This window comes from Geotrypetes seraphini, chromosome 2 (assembly GCF_902459505.1).
Source record: "Geotrypetes seraphini chromosome 2, aGeoSer1.1, whole genome shotgun sequence".
Classification (NCBI taxonomy): Eukaryota; Metazoa; Chordata; class Amphibia; order Gymnophiona; family Dermophiidae; genus Geotrypetes; species Geotrypetes seraphini.
This window is the reverse complement of record NC_047085.1, coordinates 370,124,282-370,142,682: the sequence shown is the minus strand read 5'-3', so window position 1 is coordinate 370,142,682 and position 18,401 is coordinate 370,124,282. Positions and strand designations below refer to the sequence as shown.

The following is an 18,401-nucleotide window of genomic DNA, read 5'->3' as shown; positions in this document are numbered from 1 at the left end:
CAAAGTCCCTCCTTGAGGGCCACAATCCAATCAGGTTTTCAGGATTTCCCCAATGAATATGTATTGAAAGCAGTGCATGCATATAGATCTCATGCATATTCATTGGAAAAATCATGTAAACCTGACTGGATTGCGGCCCTCAAGGAGGGACTTTGAGACCCCTGGATTAAGCCAACCTAAAACGGTGAGAGAATTAACTAGCAAATCTTTGGAATATTTAATATCTGAAAGTTAAATAATTCTTGAAATATGGCTAATAAAAAAACTAGACCTGATCTTAAAGCATTTGCTTATCATGCAGAAGAACCAGGGGAAATGTTAACTCCTAAACAGACTCTCATCCAAGAAGAAGTTGAACCAAATATATGTGGTAAAGAAACAACTGAGACATTAGAACCTCCATTGGTTGATCCAGTACTAGCCAGTAAAGGAGATTTACAACATTGGATGACTAATATTAAACTCTCATTAGCAGTATTTACCTCAGATATTACAGTTAATATTGATGGTCTACATAAAAAAATGGATGATATGAGTCAGAATCTCCAAGAATTTGAAGAATGTGTTATCTCACATGATCAGAAGATAACTGAAATATAAAAACATTGTAAACAAATGGATTTATCAATGGAGGAATTATCCCTTAAAGTTGAAGATGGAGAAAATAGAGCAAGGCAAAATAATTTACAATTTCGTGGAATTCCCGAATCCGAAGAACTTATAGATCCAACTACTTTTATACAATCCTTATGTCATAAGTTCTTACAAATGGAAAACCCAGAAGCAGACTTGCCAATTATAGAATTTGAACGGACACATCGGGCATTGGGGGCCACGTAAAGCTAAGAGGCCAAGAGACATAATAGCTTGTTTTTTAAGATATCCATAAAAAGAGAGAGTGCTACAGGCAGCATGGAAAATTGGCCACTTATTGTGGAATAATGCAAAAGTGAAAATATTTGCAGATATTTCTTCAGCCACTTTGAAACGGCGACGAGATTGCCGAGAAGTTACTAGATGCTTGCAACAAAATAATATTCGCAATAAATGGCATTATACATTTGGGATCTCTTTAATGTTGGATAACAAGCAATATAAACTAACATCAGCTTCAGAGACCCAACAGCTACTTTTACAGGCCAAACTTTGGACTAATGAGGGAGAAAATCAATATCTGAAACAAACATAACCCTCATCCATGGGACCGCAAAACCAGAGATGACATAGAACGGACCAAAAGAAGCGACTACAGAGACAAGCAGAATAAGATTGATTGTATAAATAATGAGAGGAATTAATAATAAATTAAATAATCAATATTTGAAATGGGGTAGATAACTGATAAGGTGTGGAGTAACTGGGATAGGGTTAACCTTCAACCCTGGTACCTGGAAGTGGAACTGACTCCTGGTCTTCTCGACTGGTGATCAGGTCTGGGTCTAGAGGCTGGGGACGGGTAGGATTTGGATGGGTTGGGCTGAGGGGTTCGGGAGGTAAATGGGTGGGAGGATGTGTGCAGAGGGAGGTATTGGTGTATGAGTGTATGGTGTATGAGGGAGGTATTGGTGTATTGGTGTATGAGATATGAGTGGTGGAAAGAAATGTGTAAGCTAGAAGAATGATTGGGAAAATGTATTTATGGAATGTATTTATGGTAGTTTTTTGTTTAGTATATGGCTGAAGGAGTATTTATGTCCCTGAATGTTCAGGGACTAAATTCTCAGCGTAAGTGACAACTTTACTTTCAAGAGGCTGGTAGAGCTAAGATGGCAATTGGTTTTTTACAAGAAACCCATTTAGTACCAGCCCATGAAAGGTTTTTTTGCACATGCTCACTATACAGAAATCTATTTTGCTTCCAATAAACTGAAATCTAAAACTAATGGAGTAGCTATTGTATTTGCTAACTATATGTCTGTGAACATTAAAGAGGTGGTTCGCAATAAGGAAGGTTGATGTTTGCTTTTAAAAGTACTCATAGGGGGTCAACTGTACACTTTGTTAAATCTTTATGCTCCCAATGTGCATCAAGGTGCTTTTTTAAATAATAAAGTAGGATATAAGAACATAAGCAATGCCTCTGCTGGGTCAGACCTGAGGTCCATCGTGCCCAGCAGCCCGCTCACGCGACGGCCCAACAGGTCCAGGACCTGTGCAGTGATCCTCTATTTATACCCTTCTATCCCCCTTTCCAGCAGGAAATTGTCCAATCCTTTCTTAAACCCCAAATTCGTACTCTGCCCTATTACATCCTCTGGAAGCGCATTCCAGGTGTCCACCATACGCTGGGTAAAGAAGAACTTCCTAGCATTTGTTTTGAATCTGTCCCCTTTCAACTTTTCCGAATGTCCTCTTGTTCTTATATTTTTTGAAAGTTTGAAGAATCTGTCCCTCTCTACTCTCTCTATGCCCCTCATGATCTTATAAGTCTCTATCATATCCCCTCTAAGTCTCCTCTTCTCCAGGGAAAAGAGACCCAGTTTCTCCAATCTCTCAGCGTATGAAAGGTTTTCCATCCCTTTTATCAGACGTGTCGCTCTCCTCTGAACCCTCTCGAGTAACACCATATCCTTCTTAAGGTACGGCGACCAATATTGGACGCAGTATTCTAGATGCGGGCGCACCACCGACCGATACAGCGGCAGGATAACTTCTTTCGTCCTGGTTGTAATACCTTTCTTGATTATACCTAGCATTCTATTCGCTCTCTTAGCGGCCGCTGCGCACTGTGCCGTCGGCTTCATTGTCATGTCCACCATTACCCCCAAGTCCCTTTCTTGGGTACTCTCGTTCACTAACATCCCTCCCATTGTATAGTTGTACCTCAGGTTTCTGCTTCCCAGATGCAATACTTTACATTTCTCAACGTTGAACTTCATCTGCCATCTCGTTGCCCATTCCCCTAGTTTGCTCAAGTCCCTTTGCAATTCTTCGCAGTCCTAAATAGTTTGGTGTCGTCCGCAAATTTTATTATCTCACACTTCGTCCCTGTTTCTAGATCATTTATGAATATATTAAATAGCAGCAGCCCAAGCACCGAGCCCTGCAGAACACCACTCGTGACCCTCCTCCAGTCCGAGTAGTGGCCCTTCACCCCTACCCTCTGTTTCCTACCCGCCAACCAGTTTCTGATCCATCTATGTACATCTCCGTCCACCCCATGGTTCTTCAGTTTCCTGAGTAGACACTCGTGAGGCACCTTGTCAAAGGCTTTTTGGAAATCCAGGTATATGATGTCTATGGGGGTCTCCTCTGTCCATCTGTTTGTTAATTCCTTCAAAGAAGTGCAATAAGTTAGTTAGGCACGATCTACCCCTGCAGAAACCATGTTGGCTTGTTTTCAGAAGTTCGTTTCTTTCCAAATGTTCGTCGATGTTTTCTTTTATCAGTGCTTCCGCCATTTTCCCCCGAACTGAGATGAGACTCACCGGTCTGTAGTTTCCCGGGTCACCTCTTGATCCCTTTTTAAAGATGGGCGTGACGTTGGCTATCTTCCAATCCTCCGGAATCACTCCTGTTTTCAGGGATAGGTTGCAAATTTGCTGCAGTAGTTCCGCTATCTCCTCCTTTAATTCTTTCAGAACCCTTGGATGGATTCCGTCCGGACCCAGGGATTTGTCAGTTTTTAGTTTTTCTATCTGCCTGCACACATCTTCAAGGCTCACTTCCATGGATGTTAATTTTTCTGCTTGATTTCCATTGAAGAATTGCTCAGGTTCCGGTATGTTGGTTGTGTCTTCATTCGTAAATACAGACGAAAAGAACATGTTAAGTCTTTCCGCAACTTTTTTCTCCTCCTTCACTACTCCCTTCCTGTCTCCGTCATCCAGCGGTCCCACCTCCTCCCTAGCCAGCTGTTTCCCTTTAACATATCTGAAGAACATATTTAAATTTTGTGCCTCCCTGGCTAGCCTCTCTTCATACTCTCTTTTGGCTTTACGAACCACATGGTGACATTCTTTTTGATACTTCCTGTACTATTTCCAGTTCTCCTCAGTTTTGTCCTTTTTCCATTTCCTGAATGAATTTTTCTTAATGCCTATCGCTTCCTTCACTATTTTAGTGATCCATACCGGATCTTTTGTTCGACTCTTTTTGCACTCCTTTCTGAATCTGGGGATGTACTGATTTTGAGCCTCGCTCACCGTGTCCTTGAAAAAAGACCAGATATGTTCTACCATTTGGCATTTCTTGGAAGGCGATTTCAACCTTACTTTAAATGTTAAGCTGGATAATTCTAACACTCGCGTAAACTATGGTAAAGCTGAGCGGCACCAACTATGTTTATTTATGGAGACATGGGAACTCATTGATTTATGGAGATATCAACACCTGACAGAGATTGACTATACTTTTTATTCTGATGTCCATTCCTCTTATTCTAGAATCGATCTCTGGCTGGTGGGGAAAGATCTGATGGAGGCAGTCAGCTCCTCTACCATAGAACCAGGATATGGTCTGATCATGCTCCAATTTGCTTCAACCTGGTGATGCAATGTGCCCAATCAGGCAGGAAATATTGGCGACTAGATGATAGCTTTTATTAGACCCTATACATATGCTACAATTGGGTAAAGATCTGGGGGAATATTTGCAATTTAATGATACTGGAGATGTTTCTCCAGAAACCCTTTGGGAATGTCTAAAATCGGTTATGCATGGTAAAATCATTGGTTTGGGGACCCATGTTCGGAGGGTACATATGCTTAAGACTGGGAATTTGTGAGATCAGATTTATGTATTAGAATGGGAACGTACTATACAAACATAAATTATTCCACCATGTGCTATATTCTAATTTAGAAAAATCTTTCCAGTTAATTAAAATTGTTTTAATAGTAATCATTATTAAGTTATTCAATAATTTTGTCTCAGAGGAACTCAACGTAGACTGTAAACCCAAACCTCCCAGAATAATTATTGAATAAGTTAACGGCTTTGAGATAGAAAACAAAGCTGAGATTGTCAACCAGATCTTATTCCAATAAGCAGTCATATAAGGACATTCAAATAACATAAGTGCGGCTTTGTAATGGAGGGGGTAAATAAAAGGTAAAAAATGTCAGCATTCCATAGTAACTCAAATCCCACCCAACTCCTCCTACACTGACACCCTCCGTCGCCTTAGCATTTTCAAGCTCCAACTCTTCCCACATCCTATGCTTTAAACATATTCCTTGTGTGACCCCCCTCCCCCATTTAAAATAAGCTACAAGTGAATAGTGTTGGGTTCAGCAAAGTTTTGAGTCCCTTGCTATCTTGCTATGGGTTTCAATGCTATTCTAATTTTCCATTGTTTTAGCTACAAATTAGATTGTAAGGCCTCTAGAAACATGCAAATATGTTACCTTAATCCTGGAGGACCTTACCGGACTTGCACAAAACCAATCTCTTTTTAGATCTAATTTATCAAGTCACTAGGACTCGAGCATGAGTCGGTGGTGCCTAAATATCTAACTAAAACCCTCTTTTACGAACGCATAGCACAGGTTTTAGGTCTCACAATGCACTCTAATTCCTTTTTTCCTGGGGGCTTGTTTTTAATTATGAGACATATTGGGGGGGAGGGTGCTAGTGAGTCAAGACAAGATGGCAGCATAGAGCTGGCAGGAAAATTTTGTGAGTTGGCTTGAGGGATGTTTTGGTTTTAGGATGATAGGCAATAAGAGGAGACATGGTAAATTGGAAGTGGAGAGGGTATTTTTATTTAGTTCAATTTTGCCCACCGTTCCCTTCCTCTTTTTCTGGTTAGTCTTGGGGGAAGGGTTTGTGAATATTGGCGTGGATGTATTTGAAATTAGTTCCTAGGGAGTGTAGTTCTCTGGATGGGATATCTATGTGTCACTTTGATGGGTTGGGGAGGGGGATTGGTGGTGGCAGCTGTGCAGAAATGAGGAGGGGATCCTTCCAGGCAGCCACTGATTATGGAAAAAAGAGATATTATAATGTTGTATACTGTGTGTGGCACTGCCACAGACAGATGTGAGGCTGGGCAACACCGCAAGTCTTGCAAATGAGATACTTGGAAGGAAATATAATGTACTGGGATGCTGGGGCAGAGAAGCTAGGGAAAAACATCCAAAAATTCTATAGAGAAAATGGCCATTTTCAAACCGGAAAAATGTCCAACTTTTTGTTTCAAAAATGGCTATTTGCTAATTGTTTTTGAGCTCAGAGCATCTATCTTTTTTAACCATGTCTTTTTTGGGAAACCTCCCCCCCCCCCCCATCTAAATGAAAAATGCACAAAATCCAGCCATTGGGAGGCAGGAGAGGCCAGACATCCCAGCAGAGCATTGGTGCACCCTAGGGGGCTTTGGAGTGAACTTTACATAAAAGGTACACATTCCAGTATTCTGTTATTTAGGAATCTTATTTTATAATAAACTTTCCTTCAAACAGGACAACTATTAAAAAAAGGTTATTACTGGCTTAGATTGTATTGTATTGTATTTATTGCAATTGATATACTGCTTGCACATAGATATTAAGCGGTTTACAATACTAAATATAGGCATTGAGCTACTCTCTCTGTCCCAAGCGGACTCACAATCTAATTAAGCATACAAGAGAAGACATCACTAAACATTACAGAGATAAATAATAAGAGGGAGGGGAAAAAAAGTACCCCATGGAAAGTAAAGAACATTGAAGGTAAAGAAAATAAGCATTATAGTTACATTATAAGGAAAGATAGAATAGTTAAACTAACAATCTAAATGTATAAATTTCAATAACAGGAAATGTATTTGTTTAGTCAGTAAGACCTTAGACTGACTCCATTCATATATTAATTCATGCCTTTGTAATATTTAAGGCTAAAGTATATGATCATGTCACCCAGCTGCAACACTGGACCACCAAATCTGCAATCTATTGACCACGACCACAGACTACAAAACCTTCAAAAAATAAATAAAACCAATCTAACACAGGCGGAACTGTTCCAAACAACACCTGCTACACTCTCTAATCATTAGCAACTTAAAAAAATGTTAAAACTACTCCTTATGTACATCTAGGGCTCCTTTTATCAAGGCGCACTACGGGGATTAGCACGTCAGACATTTCATCACGCGCTAACCCTCGCGGCAGCCTAAAATCCTAATGCCTTGTCAATGGAGGCGTTAGGTACTAGTGCGGCAGGCGATTTAACGCATGGTATTCCGCGCGTTAAACTGCTACTGCGCCTTTGTAAAAAGACCCCCTAATGTCTGAATGTACTTCTAATGTACCTCTGTACTTCTAACAACTGTATGTACTTTTAATGTCCTGAAATTTTATATGTAATCCACCTTGAACCACAAGGTAATGGCGGAATAGAAATCACTAATGTAATGTAATATAATATACTATAGATTTAAATTAAAAATTATTTTACTTTTAAAGCTTTATATTTTGCATCTCCACCATACTTGGCTGCTGTAACCATTCCATATACTCCAATACGTACATTATGATCAGCTGACTCTCAGAGACTGGTACTTCCTTCTCCGAAAATGGCTCACTATGAATCAACTTGTAATTCTGCTTTTTTTCTTTCTATCCTCATTTTTATGGAATGACCTCCCACAAAGTTATTCAAAATGAACTTTAATTTCCTAATTTAAGTCTATTTTTAAAACCCAATTTTTTAATTTGGCCTTTTATTTGACGTAATTTTTAGATTGTTGGCTCATGAGAAGACTGCGTTCAAGAGACCACATCAAAGAGAGTTTATTTTCTCTTTCTTTAAATGTTTAAGTTAGGTATTTTCTATTGATAATAGTGTTCTTTTCTTCCTTTTAATTGTGTTTTGTAAGCTGCATTGATCTGTTGTAAATTGCAGGATATCAGACTTTAATAAACATAATTCCCTTACACTGTATGGGGAGCCTCCAAAACTCATCTGTTGCTTTGTGCTGTTTTTTGGAAGTTTTTCTGTTTCGAAAATGAGCCTTCGGCACAATGATGTTTTAGCTTCTTCCTTTCAAGCTGTTATTTCTGCTGATTGAGAAGTTACAACCTAGAATGAAACCTGTGACTATTAATATTCAGTCAATAATTTTCCAAATCTTCTTCAAAACTGCTTTCTCAATAGCCTCTGACAGAATAGAATTACATTAACATACTTGTTCATCCAATGATAAGGGATTGAAATCAATCAAATTTGAACTGACTGACAGGCTTAATCAAAGCTCCCCATCAATAGAATTCCAGTCTCAGTAGACATCTTGGCTCCTTCTCTTTATACATGAGGTAGACTCTAAAATAATCAATTACCGATTGGCCAATGAAACAAGAACTCACATCAGTACTCCTGAGAGTGCTATCTAAACTGTGAAGATTTGCAGATCCAAAACATGACTAATTTGATGTGTAGGAAGAAGAAATAACTTAGATGAGGATCATAGATCCAAGATGGGGATTGAGGCAGAAGCGTGACGCGCAGCTCCATGCTTTACCACCTGTATTATTTTACCAGCCTGTTCTTTGGGACACAGTTCTCATTTGGGGAAGATTTGCTGATGCTCCTTCCCTGTTCCGCGATGGGGAAAAGGAAGGGAGCCTCACGGCCGGGACCTCCGGCGGTCAGCGGCTCCAGACCCACGATACAGATGGAATTGCGCATCAGAATCCAGGGACGACCCAGGATTTGGGAGGAATGCCGATTACGTCAGCAAACCATAGCTTTGATCAGGCTTCTTTGAGCCCGATCCCAAGTCAGCCTCCTCCCCAACCTGAAGGTGATATTACGGCGGTGGAACCAGCAACTCAGTGGTCATGTGAAGGTTGACAGCTGATGAGCCCCGGAGGAGAGGTGGGAGAAATGTCTTTGGAGAGACAATCCCCCACTGAAGACAGTGTAACATCGATGTCTTCCACTCCACAAGTTGGTGAGAATAGTTTGTCTTTACCGGTTCAGTTTGGGGAGTTAATTAAACCTGCCCAAGTCAACTTAAACGACCTGTGGAAGGCAATAGTGACCATGGACACTAACCTTAAAAAGGCTTTAACTGTAGTTCGTGCTGATTGTGCTACCATCACTGGTGTATCAAGGGGGGGGGGGGGGCGGTCCGCCCCAGGTGCAAGCCCTGAGGGGGTGCTCCCGGCCATTGGTGTCCGGTTCCCCCCCCCGATGTCCAGTTCTCTCCCCTGGCGTCAGAGGTGTGGCGGGACTGCGGCGGAGGAAACAGCGTCGAAGCAGCGCAAAGATCACTGGCATCACAATCTTGCTGCAGGCTGCTTCTCTTCAGCAAATGGTGCGGGGAGGTCAGGGGGATGAGCGGTCCTTCGGGGTGGGGGGTGAGCGGTCTTTCAGGGTGGGGCGGGCAGCAGGCCTTCGGGGTGGGGGGCGAACGGTCAGGGGGGATGCAGGCCTTCAAGGGGGGGGACAAGCCTTCATGGGGGGGAGACAGGCCTTCAGGAGGGACATGCCTTCAAGGGGGGGAGGGACAGGCCTTCTATGGGGGGACAGGCCTTCAAGGGGGGACCGGCCTTCAAGGGGAACAGGCAGGCAGGCCGTCAAGGGGGGGACAGGCCTTCAAGGGGGACAGGCAGGCAGGCCTTCAAGGGGGTGAAAGGCCTTCAAGGGGGGATAGGCCTTCAAGGGGGGACAGGCCTTCAGGGGGGTGCAGGCCTTCAAGGGGGGGACAGGTCTTCAGGGGTGGGATGAAGACTTTTAAGGGGGGACAGGCCTTCAGGGGAGGGGGGCCCTGGTGTAGAAGTACACAGGGAAGGGGGGGTTCAAAGAGACGTGCATATGCTGAACTTTGGGTGTGAAGAAATAATGGGTCTGAAAATAGAAGAGAGGGAGAGAGATGATTGACAATGGGTTTTAGGGAGGGAAGGAACAGAAAGGGAGATAAGTTGGACACAAGGGATGGTGTGGAGGGGGGATAGAGATACTGGATAGGAGGGTAGTTGGGAAAAGAAAGGGAGAGATGGTGGACCCTAGGGTGGTGGGGAAGGAGGGAGAGATGCTGGATGAAAGGGTAGTTAAGAAAAGATGGATCTGTAACAGCGCTGCTTGTGTGGCATTAGGCTATGTAGTGATCGAAAGAAAAAAACCACCCCTTTGCACATTTTTGCACTATATGGTGGGTGTATGAGGAGATTCACATTTCCTGCACAGCTAAGTCTGTGTGAAATTACCTTGTGCTGTATTTGACATCTAGCAAGGTCTCTGTTTGGAAGGAAAGATCTAAGCTTAAAAATGAAGTGGCCAGAAGTTATGGTAAAAGCAAATAGCGTAGCTGGTTTTAAGAAAAATTTGGACAAATTCCTGGAGGAAATGTCCATAGTCTGTTATTAAGACATGGGGGAAGTGTCTGCTTGCCCTGGATCAGTAGCATGGAATGTTGCTACTCTTTGGGTTTTGACAAGGTACTAGTGACCTGGATTGGCTACCATGAGAATGGGCTACTGGGTGCCAAACCAGCACCCAACCTTCATGGTTTCCACCGCACACAAAACAATGCCTTATCAATGTGGCTTAACTGCTCCTAAGTATTGTCCAAACAGTCCGACAGCCAACACCCAAAAATAAAAAATAAAAAACAACTTTGTAAGGCAAACACACAGTCAGATCAGCTCACTTCCATGGCTTCTGGTAGAGGACTCCATTCCATGTCTTCCAATACCTGGTTCTCTTGTATTTGCTCCTCTGCCTCTGGGTCAATCATTTCCACATCCGTGGATTCCTGGGCTGGTGGAGGTTCCTTCCACCTGGGAACTTCCCTGGACTTACTCTCTCTCCGGGACAGCCAGCTTTCCAACTGTTCCAAAGCTGCTGTGCCCCGCCCAGCCCTACTCGGGGGCAGGGCTATCTTCTGCTGAGTCTGCCTTCTGCCCTGTTTGGCCAGCCCTTTACATAATGGTGGATTTAAAGGGGCAATACCTGTTTTCACAGGGCTATGGTCTAAGCTCTGTTCAAACACAGTCTGCGCTTCCTGCTCCATTTTCTGTCTTGCAGGCACATAGTGATCAGCCTTGACTAATTTTACTGAGCAATTTTTAAGGTTCTTCACTGGCACAAGGCCATCACTGAGATCGGGCTTGTGACAAACTGCACCTTTCATAAAACTTAGGCGCTGGGAATGCAGACCAGGGTTTTACTGGCCTACATTGTAGATGCCTAAGATCTTTTGAGAATCGCGCCTAACGGCGCCTAAGGTCACCTCTGCCCCCTAACCTCGCCTACTTTGATCTTGAACGCTGTTGGGTGCCTCACTGTTGACACGATTACAATGCCAAGCCTAGTAGGCACCTCCTAGCACCTATTTTTGTAAACAAGTTTTTGATTGGTTTTTAACGGTACGGTCAATTAATGCCCCAATTAAAGCTAATTAAAACAAGTTAGGCGACGATAGGAGAGGTGCAAACAAAACGTGAGGTCAGAAGGGAACCGAGGCTAGCATGAACAGCACATGGAAGATGCTGCTCATGCCAGTAACTATTTAAAGAGGTACGCGGGGGAGGTGCACGGTCGGGCAGGGAAGAGCAGGGGAGCACATGGTGTGGTGATGCCAGGCACCACCCTCCCCAACTACACCACTGAATAGGTCCCAAAATCTACTTCTGTGATTCCTTTTCAAAGCGTATGGTTGCTCAGGAAGATAATCCTGTGAAATTAGAGAATGAAGTTTGACCTATATTACTATCACGTACATTAAGTGAAATATTTAAGCAAATCACAGCAAAGTGTATCCAGGATTTAGCAAGACAATGTACGGTAATGAAGGTCATTTTGTCTCACAGAACGCATCTTCAACATTGCAGGCATAATTTAGATTTATTGACTCATTATAAAGTAAATGATGAAGGTGAAGCAGTAGGAGCAGTGCTGATTGATTATAAAAGGCAGCTTTTGCTAATTTATCATTATACTCTCCTTAGAAAATGGGATAATTGGAGATTCCCTACTTTGCATACTTGGGTCAGAAATAAAATATGCAGATTGCCAGTTGAGAATTTCTTTATTGTACTATGGAAAGTGATTATTGTACCATGGAAAGTGAAGTTAGAATAGTTTTATAGAAAAACTTATAGTAGCAAAAACTTATAGTAGCAAAAGTAAAAATAAGTGGGGAATAGAGTTTAATAAGGATGGAGTAAATATTCAGCGGCGGTCAGCATTTTGCTGATTGCCACCAACATTATTCCTGGATGTTCACTGTCGGCAAATTCAAAATTCACGAATGAAAAACATGTTGTGAATAAGTATTGGAAGGAACCACAGCCATTCAAATAAACTTAGACAAAAAATCATAAATACATAAATAGTGGAGAAAAACAGACCTCAATACTATGACTGTTGGATCGCAAGGTACCCAAAACAGTCTGTATCATCAAGGGTCTGTAAAAAGCTCCACACATAAAGATTTAAATCTTGCATCCCTCTGGCCAGCCATCTAAGTAAGCTAAGGGGAGAGGGCGGGGATCTTCAGAGACATGGGGGGGGGGGGGGTTGTGTGGTGGTAGGAGACTGGGCATCTCTCCTGCCAAGGAGGTGTTGGGGGTATGTGCTGCTTGGCAGCAAGAGAGCGTGGGCTTATCTTCCACTGTCAGGTGAAGGGTTGCTTGACTTTGGCGGCTTAATTTGTTGGGTGATTTTTAAATATTTTTTGTGTTTATTCTGTGCATGTGCCCGTCGCTATCACCAGCGAAGGGCATGTGCAAATTTAGCAAATCTTCACTACTCTCTACCAACCTCATTTGCATGAGCATTTTTTGGAGAATGACTTGCTTTTTAAAAAATCGCTACTATAATGGCTGTGACAGTGGCCCATCGTTTTTTAACCCAAAGTTTTGAGAATCTAGGCCTTAGTCAGAGACTTGGATTTAGCAAGTTAAGTTTTTATCATTTTGAGTTATTTAAAGATTAGGAAGTAGGTTTTAAAGAGTGAAGAACACAGAAGAAAATTTGAGCTCTAACATTAAAGATAGGAGAAGACTGAAAAACGAAGAAAACCCGGTAAGACAGAGAATTTTGGACATTACATAAGACTGAGACTTGAAGGAGGAAGGAGAGAGAGGGAGAGGAAAAAATATACTTACCTGCGCTTTGTGTTTCCTTGATCTGCTGGACCTGCAATGAGAGAACGAACCACAAAGTATCAGTCCTTTAATAGAGTTTAAAAATGGAAAAGATAGGAAAATAGAATTCAAGTTTCAAGTTTCAAGTTTTATTTACATTTGATGTATCGCTTATTACAAATATCTAAGCGATGTACAATTTAAAAACCAGCAGATTGTGGTAATACATATAATTTAATTGTTATTGTAAGTGTGGACAGCTGTTATAATATGTATCTGATGTTGTTCTTGTCAATTAGTTCTCTAAACTGGATCCAGTGAGGGTTGCTTGAAAAATAAAATTATAAGAAAAATTTTAGAATCTAAATAAATTGTCCTTACTGTTTATTTGTGATTATTTATTCCATATATAGATATAGATAACAATTTACATCTCACCTGTACTGCAAAAATAGCTTGTTGTTTTCCTCTCTCCCCTTCCCTATTTTTATGTGCCACATCCTCCAGAGGAAAGTGTTGTCTGATGTATCAGTCAAGAAGATGACTATATAACTGAGGCAATGGTAGGACAGGACTCACCCTGGGGTATGAGGTTACATTATATGGCAAGCACAGCCGAAAATATAGAATGTAATATGGAATGAGCGGAGTTCAATATTTTGCTAAATTTTGACTGCCATTGTCTGAATTGGGCTCAGAATGCAATGCTGGCAACTCTCTGGGTAAAGCATTGAATATCCAGGAAATAAGCTGTTTCACTGTTAACTGGATTGTTATCCATGCATTGTCACTGAATACTAGCTGTGCCCAGGTATCTCCCAGCTCCACAAGTACTCTGCGCCTGGAGTGCCCTGGCACAAATTAGACAGTGCCGTGGAGGTCTGCCTGGAATGATTTTCAATAGCACAGTTACATGCTTAGGAGGAGCCTTTCCTACCTGATTAAGTAGCACTAAATATCGTACCCTTAATAAAATGATTATTGGAAAAGGTACCCTCTTATTCACACCAGTGGCATGCAGTTAGGGCCTTTACCCCATCCCCTAAAGGCTCTGAGGGCACTGCTCTGAATTTAATTGGTTGAGCTGGCAACATGTATAAGCTGCTCGCCCAATCAAATTTAGATCAGTACTGTCAGGGCCTTCAGGGACTTTGGAGAATCCCCAGCCCAAGATCCCTACTTTTTTTTTTTTTCTTTTTGTTTGATAATAATTTGACTGGTTGAGCAGGCTGCCTGCTCAGCAAATCAAACTACATCAAGCAAAAAGTAAACAGCAACATAAAAAAAACAGGGTTATAGAGCTGGAGATTCACTGAATCTCATGAAAGCTCTCACCACACACCACTGCTTCAAACGGAGGCTGCACCAGTAAATATTGATCTCTTAGTCTATGAATGTGATACATTTTGAAGATTTTGATATTTCTAGCTCAGACCCATTTGGGGTAAATTTTAAACCATTGCATATCACAACACAACTGATTTCCTTTTTTGTTCTTTGAAAGAGAACATGCTTTGTAATGTAAAGTACACGCTAATGGACAACAAAAGCTGATTATACAGTATGTTGAAAGAGCCACTCACTAGCACTGTCTTTGTATCATGAGAAAGAGAAACAAAAGTGCTTAAAGGCTATTCCGCTTGACATTATAAGTGTAAATGGAGGAGAAAAAAACCCTTACATGAATAATAATAATAATAATAATAACTTTATTTTTATATACCGCCAGCTATCTTGCGACTTCTAGGCGGTTTACAATAAAGAATCTGTGAATACAATGAAAGAAAATGTAAATACAATAAAGAGAAACTTTACGTACAATGAATTAAAGAGTATAGCAGTGTATATCTCAATACAGTGAAGTAATATCATAGAAAGGATAGCAAAAAGGGTGAAGGACACTCTTAACAATAAATTAGAGATTTTTAAGGACAAGAACAAGGAAAATACATCAGGGAAAGAAAGAAAAAAAAAAAAAGATGAGAACTCTGGACAAAGTATAACATCTTACATTACCCCCCCCCTTTTTTTTTACAATACCGTAGTGTGGTTTTAGTGCCGGCCACGGTGGTAACAGCTTTGACGCTCATAAAATTCCTATGAGCATCGGAGCTGTTACCCCCGTGGCTGGTACAAAAAAACTGCGCTACAGTTTTGTAAAAAGTGGGAATCATTAATTACAACTTAATAATTAAAGAAAATAGTTTAAATAAACAATTATCATGCTTTATTTCAGCGGTCTCAAACACGCGGCCCGCGGGCCGCATGTGGCTCTCCAGGTTTTATTTGCGGCCCGCGGTCTGGAGGCCATCATTCTCTTCCTTTTGGAGCAGCAGCCGGCTCGTTCGCTCAAAGCCGCGGGTTGGCGGCTCCTTGCGCTATCTACTCCTGCATCGGAAGCCTCTCTGATGTCACATCAGAGAGGCTTCAGACGCAGGTGCGGATCTCGCAAGGAGCCGCCACCTGCAGCTTTGAACGAACGAGCCGCCAGACACGCTTCTGCTCCAGTGGTGTACCAAGGGGGGGGGGGGCGGTCCACTGTTCTCTTCCCTGCAGGGCCGACCAACTCTGGCTGCCCGACATCAATTCTGACATCGAGAGGACGTTCTGGCTAGCCAATCGCTTCCTGGCTGCCCGGAATGTCCTTTCCAACGTTAGAATTGACATCGGGCAGCGAGAGTTGGTTGGCCCCGTGCAGAAGAGAAGCAGGGAGATGGCCTGTTCCCGATAGCGGCAGCAGCAGCAGCCTATTCGGCGGCGGTGGCATGGGGGAGGGCAGGAAGGAAGGAAGAAAGAAAGAAAGAAAGAAAGAAGGTGGGATGGGGACAGGGAGCCAGAAAAAAAAGCAAAAAATGGGGCACGGAGGAAGGAGGAAAGAAGGAGGGGGGACAGGGAACCAGAAACAAAGCAAAAAATGGGGCACGGAATCAGAGAAAGACAGACAGAGAAAGAAAGAAAAAGTTGGGGGAGGGTATGAGGTCTGGAGGAGAGGAAACACACAGGAGGCTGAACTGTTAAAGGAAAGTTTTATAAACTATAAAGAGTTTTACCTCATGCAAAATTGTCATTTCTTTAATAAGGCATTAACTATTTTTTCTGCGGCCCTCCAAGTACCTACAAATCCAAAATGTGGCCCCGCAAAGGGTTTGAGTTTGAGACCACTGCTTTCTATTTAGACATATCTGTCTACATCTCTAAAAGAGAAATACAATAGTAATGTGTTTTTCATTCTTCTTCATTGCAGTAGAAACTATGACAGGAAAAAAATTAAGGGCCCCTTTTACAAAACCACGGTAGCAATTCCCACATGGCAAATGCAATGCAGCCCATTAAGTTCTTATTGGCTGCATCACATTTGCTGCACAGGGTCTCACTGCTGTTGCTTTGTAAAAGGGACCCTAGGTCTGTTCTGTACGCATGATAGATTATAGGGAGAAACTTGCAGTAATTTGAAAATAGAACATTTTAATTTTTTATGTTTCAGTAAATAATGAGACGGGGAGGGCTGTGTCCTGCCCAGTGATTATAACTTATGCTGGGTCAAGAATGGAAAGGAGTGGTCGGCTGAATAATGAAAGTGATGAGAGGGGACACTTAGCAGGGTTGTCTAGTGCAGTGTTTCTCATCTCGGTCCTGGAGTACCCCCTTGCCAGTCAGGTTTTCAGGGTATCCACAATGAATATGCATGAAATAAATTTGCATATAATGGAGGCAGTGTATGCAAATCAAGCTGGGACAGATAGAAAGCTTGATCGTCTCGCCTTGATCCACTCCTAATTTGAACTGTGACTCAGCTCTTCTCCTGGTTGTTGTCACTCAGCTCTCCTCGTGTTTTGCTGACTCACTCAAGGCAAGCTAAAGATGCAAAGCTGTCTTGTTTCCATTTCACCAGCTGTTCTTTCCAGTGCGGCGCAGGTTGCTGCACAACCCATTGGCTAGATGAGTGCTGGTTGTCACAGTCGTATCTACTGGGTTCGCTGTAGTGAGCATGGGGTAGGGAATGGAAAAAAAGAGTGGATGGCAGGCATGATGGCAAGAGTGAAGAAGGACAGAAGTATTTATTTATTTATTAGTACCTGATATACTGCTAAAGGTAGCAGTATAAAAAAGATAGCATAGTGATTTACAATAAAAATAACAAATTCAAAACTGAGTTACATATTACAAAACCTATCTTAAAATGTATAAATCATAACACAACAATAAAATAAGAAACCTGTTAAACATAACTAGTCTTATGGTCCACGTTCCGACAAGATAGTCTTCTTTAGGGGTCCCTGAAAGTCCTATGATCTTGTTGAAATGCGGACCGTGTTGGCTCCTATGCTTTCAGCGTACTGGGTCTTTTAGGTTTTTATGTGGATCATTTTATTTACATTTGGATTGCTTTATTGTAGTTTTGAAACTTTTATATTTTTAATAAAGTCCATTTCAGGAACATCGTCACTCCACAGTGGGTTTTTTTTTTTTTGTTTTACTGAAAGGGAAAACTTTCAAGTAAATTTGGTTGACAAGTGAGAGGGAGGAAGCAATTAAAGTTAAAAGAAAATCCTTCAGAAAGTGGAAGAAGAATCTGACTGAAAATAATCTGACACAGCATAAGGCATGGCAAGTCAAATGCAAGGTGCTGATAAAGAAAGCAGAGACCATGAAAAGAAGATTGTGTTGAAGGCAAAAACACATAGTAAAATTTTCATCAGGTATATTAAAAGCAAGAAGCCAGGAAAAGAATCACTTAGACTGCTAGATGACCGAGGGGTAAAGCATGAATTAATGAGATAAAAGCAAGTCAGGGGAAATTTTGCCTCACCAATCTACTACATTTCTTCGAAGGGGTGAATAAACTTGTGAATAAAAGTGAGCCAGTTGATATTGTGTATTTAGATTTTCAAAAGGCATCTGAGAAAGTACCTCATGAAAGACTTCTGAGCAAATTTGAAACTCATAGGATAAGAGATAATCTCCTATTTCACTATTAGGGACATTTTCAAAACACTATGGAGCTCATAATCGAAAGTGAAAAATGTCCAAAAAATGGTCTAAGTCATCACTTGGGTTTACATTGTCAAAATACATCCAAGTGCCGATAATAAAAACGGGTTTTGGATGTATTTATAAATGACCTAGGCCTTCACAGTGCCGCTGAACGACCAGAGCTAAACGGGGCATTTCAGGAGGAGTGTCGAGGGCAGGAATTGGGTGGGCCGTGGGCCGGCTTAGACTTAGTCGTACTGTATGTATAACCGAATATTTTACAAAACAACATAGATGAAACTTGGACATTGTGACTTAGACCATTTAAAACATGGTCTAAGTCACAAAAACCAACCTAAAATGACCAGATAAGCACTGCAAACACATAGTACAGACCCAAACAAACTACC

At 41.7% G+C, this 18,401-nt stretch overlaps 1 protein-coding gene across 1 annotated transcript in view; it reads right to left on the bottom strand.

The window, feature by feature from the left end:
- The window catches only part of VSTM2A (V-set and transmembrane domain containing 2A), a 223,890-nt gene that overhangs the window by 165,235 nt on the left and 40,254 nt on the right, over window positions 1–18,401 (bottom strand). The window contains exon 2 of the mRNA XM_033934164.1: window positions 13,039–13,069. The gene's annotated coding sequence lies outside the window, so the exon portion shown is untranslated. The remainder of the gene's footprint in view (window positions 1–13,038; window positions 13,070–18,401) is intronic.